At 44.7% G+C, this 6,328-nt stretch overlaps 1 pseudogene; it reads left to right on the top strand.

Annotated features, from left to right (window-relative positions):
- Nucleotides 1–5,253: 5,253 nt before the first annotated feature.
- LOC119936565 lies at nt 5,254–5,362 on the top strand (annotated as a pseudogene).
- Nucleotides 5,363–6,328: the final 966 nt, after the last annotated feature.

The raw sequence follows: 6,328 nt of genomic DNA on the forward strand, positions 1-6,328 counted from the left end.
CTCTGACTCCCAAGCCCAGGCTATTTCCACTAAGCCACGCTGCAGTGAGGCAAGGAAGGAGAGTGTGGGCTGATCAAGAGTTTTAGAAGAGATGTTAAGGAGTTTCCGTTTGTGCACTAACTGATATGCCGTCATTAAGAATCAGAGAATGGATATAATTTTATGTTATTTCTTTTTTGTTTTTCATGGTATTTAATAATGGTATTTGTTAAGTGCTTACTGTGTGCAAAACACTGTTCTAAGCGCTGGGTTAGATACAAGGTGATCAGGTTTTCCCATGTGGGGCTCACAGTCTAAATCCTCATTTTACAGATGAGGGAACTGAGGCCCAGAGAAGTGAAGTGACTTGCCTGAAGTCACACAGCTGATAAGTGGCAGAGCTGGGATTAGAACCCATGACCTCTGACTCCCAAGCCCGGGCTCTTTCCAATGAGCCACGCTGCTTCTCTAAGCAGCTATGTGTCTAAGCATCTTTGTGTCAAACCCTGTTCTGAGCACTGGGGTACGTACAAGTTAATTAGGTCGGACACAGTCCCTGTCCCGCGGGGGACTGACAGTCTAAGTAGTTGTGTGAATTAAGAAATAGGCAAATATGCTGTAGAGTGGGGTTGACTGGTCAAGGATAGGTTGAATACGATTGATGATGATGATGATGATGATGAAAGAGGAGAAACTGTAGGGGACTGAGTGGCAGGGAATGGCCAGAGTTTGGCTGGTGTTTGGCCCGGGTGATTGTGAGGAAGGAAATGTTCTGGGCTAATTGTTTTATTCATTCATCATTCAATCATATTTATTGAGCGCTTACTGTGTGCAGAGCACTGTACTAAGCACTTGGGAAGTACAAGTTGGCAACATATAGAGACGGTCCCTACCCAACAGCAGGCTCACAATCTAGAAGTGGGAGACAGACAATAAAACAAAACGTATTAACAAAATAAAATACATAGAATAAATATGTACAAATAAAATAAATAAATAAATAGAGTAATAAATACGTACAAACATATATACATATATACAGGTGCTGTGGGGAGGGGAAGGAGGTAGGGTCCCTCAGTAGCCACAGCCAGCAAGGGGATTCTGAAATGCCTTTTCAACTTCTTATCGCAGGCCGCTCCTTCGGCAGATGCTCAATGAACTTTGTACAATGAACGTTGTACTTCCCCAGTGCTTAGTACAGTGCTCTGCACACAGTAAGTGCTCAATAAATACGATTGAATGAATGAATGAATGAAGACATTTCCGCCTCAGTGTGACTCGAAGTGGTGATGGTGGTAGTAGTAGTAGGAGTCGTGGTACTCATTAAGAACTTACTGAATGTAATGCAGTGCCCTAAAATCCTTGGGAAGCACAACGGGAGAGTGAAAAACATGCCCTGAACACAACACTGACAGTAGAAGAATGGGGGAGCAGCATGGAGTTGTAGCTAGAGCCCGGGCTTGGAAGTCAGAAAGTTATGGGTTCTAATCCCAGCTCCACCACTTCTCTGCTGTGTGGCCTTGGGCAAGTCACTTCACTTCTCTGCACCTCAGTTACCTCATCTGTAAAATGGGGATTATGACCCTATGTGGGACAGGGACTGTGTCCAAACTGATTATCATGTATCTACCCCAGCATTTAGAACAGTGCCTGGTGCACAGTAAATACCATTATTGTTATTATAAGGGATTTTTTCAGCCACACATATGTGTTCACGAGGGAATTTCACCATCACTGCTGTCTTCTTTAGCTCTATATATCATTCATTCATTCAATTATATTTATTGAGCACTTCCAGCTCTGAGAACAGTGCTTCACACATAGTAAGCACTTAACAAATGCTATTATTATTATTATTACTGAGTGCAAAGCACTGTACTAAGCACTTGGGAGAGTACAATATAATTATAAAGACACATTCCCCGCCCACAACAAGCTTCAGCACTTACAATGTGCAGAACAGTGTAGTAAACGCTTCGGAGAGTACAAGAGTTAGCAGATACGTCCATAACGACCTTACAGTTTAGAGGGGAGACAGACATGATAAATAATGTATAATATAATATAACGTGATATGGATATGTAATTTATACTATTTATGCTATATAATTTAAATGTATGCATGTTCTATGAACTTTGACCAAGAGATTTGCCAGTCACATTTCCATTAAGCAAATTCAGCTAACTCAACAGAATGTCTCAACAGTAACTTGGGAAAGATGCGTAAAAAGGGGTTGAAAAGGGTGCCAATTACATGTTCATCTGGAGCCAAGCACTTTGGAGCTTTCACACTGATCTAGAAGTCCACAGAGTGCTCTTTTTTAAGACCAGGTTTCATCCGGGGACTCGTTACCATATCCACTTGAGGAGTTGCTGTTTTGCAGTTTACAACTGTGTACCTCTGTTACTCTCTTCCAGGTTGCCTAAGAATCTCTGCTTCCTTGAAGCCCATGTGCACCTGGGATTTTCTTATTTAATTTATTTTGTTCGATTTTTTAAATTACACCCTTCACTATTAAACCCCTTCAGGGCACAAGCACAATACTAAAGCACTTGCTACAGATTCACAGGACAAAACGGCAGCAATTAAAGCATTACATTTTGAACAACATCTCCCTCCCCTCCAACAGCAGAAGTCTTACACATGCCCTGAAGGTCGGTAGTCTGGGGTTCTCCCACACAGAAGATGAGAATCTTTCAGGGAAACAAGTGGGGATTTGTGCAGCCATCTGGCTTCCGTCCTTTTCACGGCAGAAACCGCCTTCTCAGAGGCCACCATTGATCTCCTCAACCCACGCATCAAGCAAAATCTCCTCACTCTCGGCTTCAAGGCTGTCCATCACCTCGCCCCCTTCTACCTCACCTCCTTTCTCTCCTTCTACAGCCCACCTGCAACCTCTGCTCCTCTGCCGCTAACCTCCTCACTGTTCCTCATTCTCGCCTGTCCTGCCGTCGACCCCCAGCCCACGTTCTCCCCCTGGCCTGGAGTGCCCTCCCTCTGCGCATCTGCCAAACTAGCTCTCTTCCTTCAAAGCCCTACTGAGAGCTCACCTCCTCTAGTAGGCCTTCCCAGACTGAGCCCCCTTTATCCTCTCCTCCTCCCCATCCCTCCGCCCTACCTCCTTCCCCTCCCCACAGCATCTGTATATAATAATAATAATAATAATGGCATTTGTTATATGTTTGTACAGATCTGTTACTCTATTTTACTTGCACATATTTACTGTTCTATTTGTTTTATTAATGATGTGCATCTAGATTTATTTCTGTGTATTCTGATGACTTTACACCTGTACACATGTTTTGTTTCGTTGTCTGTCTCCCCCTTATAGATTGTGAGCCTGTTGTTGGGTAGGGACCATCTCTATATGTTGCCAATTGTACTTCCCAAGAGCTTAGTACAGTGCTCTGCACACAGTAAGCTCTCAGTAAATACAATTGAATGAATGAATGAATCTCCTTCTTGCCCAGTCCAACGGCCTCTACTCCACCCTAATCCTCCTCGACCTCTCAGCTGTCTTCGACACTGTCGACCATCCCCTTCTTCTGGAAACATTATCCAACCTCAGCTTTACTGACGCTGTCCTCTCCTGGTTCTCTGTTTCCCTGGCCGCTCATTCTTAGTCTCCTTCACGGGCTCCTCCTCTGCCTCCCATCCCCTAACTGTGGGGGTACCTCAAGGGTCAGTTCTGGATCCCCTTCTATTCTTCATCTACACCCACACCCTTGGAAAACTCATTCTCTCCCATGGCTTCAACTACCACCTTTATGTGGATGATTCCATCTTCAACCACTCACTCTCCACTGGTTCCTTCCCCTCTGCCTTCAAACATGCCCACGTCTCCCCCATCCAAAAAAACCCTCTCTTGACCCCACTGTCCCTTCTAGTTATTGCCCTATCTCCTTCCTACCCTTCCTTTCCAAACTCCTAGAATGAGTCATCTACTTGCTGCCTCGAATTCCTCAACTCCAGCTCTCTCCTAGACCCCCTCCAATCTCCCAGCCCACACACTTTACTCTTCTAATGTTAACCTTCTTACTATTCCTCATTCTCGTCTATCTCACCGCCGAACCCTAGATCAAGTCCTGCCTCTCCCCTGGAACACCCTCCCTCCTCATATCCAACAGACAATTACTCTCCCCAACTTCGAAGCCTAGAGAAGCAGAGTGGCTCAGCGGAAAGAGCACGGGCTTGGAAGTCAGAAGTCATGGGTTCTAAGCCCAGCTCTGCCACTTGTCAGCTGTGTGACTTTGGGCAAGTCACTTAACTTCCCCTACCCTCAGTTACCTCATCTGTAAAATGGGGATTAAGACTGTGAGCCCCACTTGGGACAACCTGATTATCTTGTATTCCCTCCCAGCACTTAGAATAGTGCGTGGCACATGGTAAGCACTTAACAAACATCATTATTATTATTATTATTATTGTTGTTGAAAGCACATCTCTTCCTAGAGGCCTTCGCTAACCAAGCCCTCCTTTCCTCTTCTCCCACTCCCTTTTGCGTTGCCCTGACTTGTTCCATTTACACATCCCCTGCCCCAGCCACACAGCACTTATGTATATATCTGCAATGTATTTATTTATAATAATAATAATACTGGCATTTATTAAACGCTGACTATGTGCAAAGCACTGTTCTAAGCGCTGGGGAGGTTACAAGGTGATCAGGTTGTCCCATGGGGGGCTCACAGTCTTAATCCCCATTTTACAGATGAGGTAACTGAGGCACAGAGAAGTTAAGTGACTTGCCCAAAGTCACACAGCTGACAGTGGGCAGAGCCGGGGTTTGAACCCATGACCTCTGACTCCAAAGCCCGTGCTCTTTCCACTGAGCCACGCTGCTTCTGTATATTAGACATTTATATTATATATCAGACATTTATATTAATGTCTGTCTCCCCCTCCATTCTGTAAGCTTGCTGTGGGCAGGGAATATGTCTGTTATATTGAACCCTCCCAAGTGCTTAGTACAGTGCTCTGTGCCCTTTAAGAGCTCAATAAATACAATTGACTGAATGACTGGGGCTGGTTCAGGGGTAGATTGTTATCCCCCAAATCCCATAGTCCTGGAATGAGGGGCATCCACAGGATTTGAGGGTGGAAGACACCAATCCAACAAAAGGGGAAGTAGTGTAGCCTAGTGGATCGAGCACAGGTCTGGAAATTAGAAGGCCTGGGTTCTAATCCCAGCCACTCACCAATTGCTTGCTGAGTGTTGACCTTGAGCCAATCACTTCACTTCTCTGTGCCTCAGTTCCCTCATCTGTAAAATTGTCTACGGCCATACCACCCTGAACGCGCTTGATCTCAGAAGCTAAGCAGGGTCGGGCCTGATTAGTACTTGGATGGGAGACCGCCTGGGAATACCGGGTACTATTATTTTTTCAGCACTTAGAACAGTGCCTTGCACATAGTAAGCGCTTAATAAATGCCATTATTATTATTATGGGGATGGAGTGTGATCCCCATGTGGGACAGAGACTGAGTCCACCCCGATTATCTTGTATCTACTCCAGTGCTTAGTACAGTGCCCGGCACACAGTAAGTGCTTAACAAGTGCCATTAAAAAAAGGAAACTCTTTCCACCCAGTACATGGCCAGCCTATGAAATTTGATACCAGAGGAAGTTGTGCAGGCAGGAAATAACACTACATTTATGGAGGGTTTGAACAAACAGGGCTAGCAGTAGTCTTAGATTATGAGCTCCCAAGGGACAGGGCCCATGTCTAATTCCCAGATGTATATTCTCTCCCAGCACTTAGTGCAGTGCTCTGCACTCAGTAAGTGCTTAGTAAAGACTAAATACTACAATAGTAGTGAGTGCTCAATAATTGTAGTAATAGTAATGGCATTTATTGAGCACCATTGGGTGCAATACAATGCGCAAAGCACTAAGGAAAGTAGACTAGAAGCACATGACATATTCCCTGCACTCAATGAGGCCACCATAAATTGTTAGGAGCTTAGTACAGTTCTCTGCACATAGTAAGCGCTCAATAAATACGATTGATTGATTGATTAGGAGATAAAGATAGGGATGCTAGAGAAGCAGTGTGGCTCAGTGGAAAGAGTATGGGTTTGGGAATCAGAGGTCATGGGTTCTAATCCCGGCTCCATCACTTGTCAGCTGTGTGACTTTGGGCAAGTCACTTAACTTCTCCTACCCTCAGTTACCTCATCTGTAAAATGGGGGTTAAGACTGTGAGCCCCACGTGGGACAACCTGAGTACCTTGTATCTCTCCCAGCTCTTTGAACAGTGCTTAATACATAGTAAGCACTTAACAAATAATAATAATAATGGCATTTATTAAGTGCTTACTATGTGCAAAGCACTGTTCTAAGCACTG

This window comes from Tachyglossus aculeatus, chromosome 1 (genome assembly GCF_015852505.1).
Source record: "Tachyglossus aculeatus isolate mTacAcu1 chromosome 1, mTacAcu1.pri, whole genome shotgun sequence".
Classification (NCBI taxonomy): domain Eukaryota; kingdom Metazoa; phylum Chordata; class Mammalia; order Monotremata; family Tachyglossidae; genus Tachyglossus; species Tachyglossus aculeatus.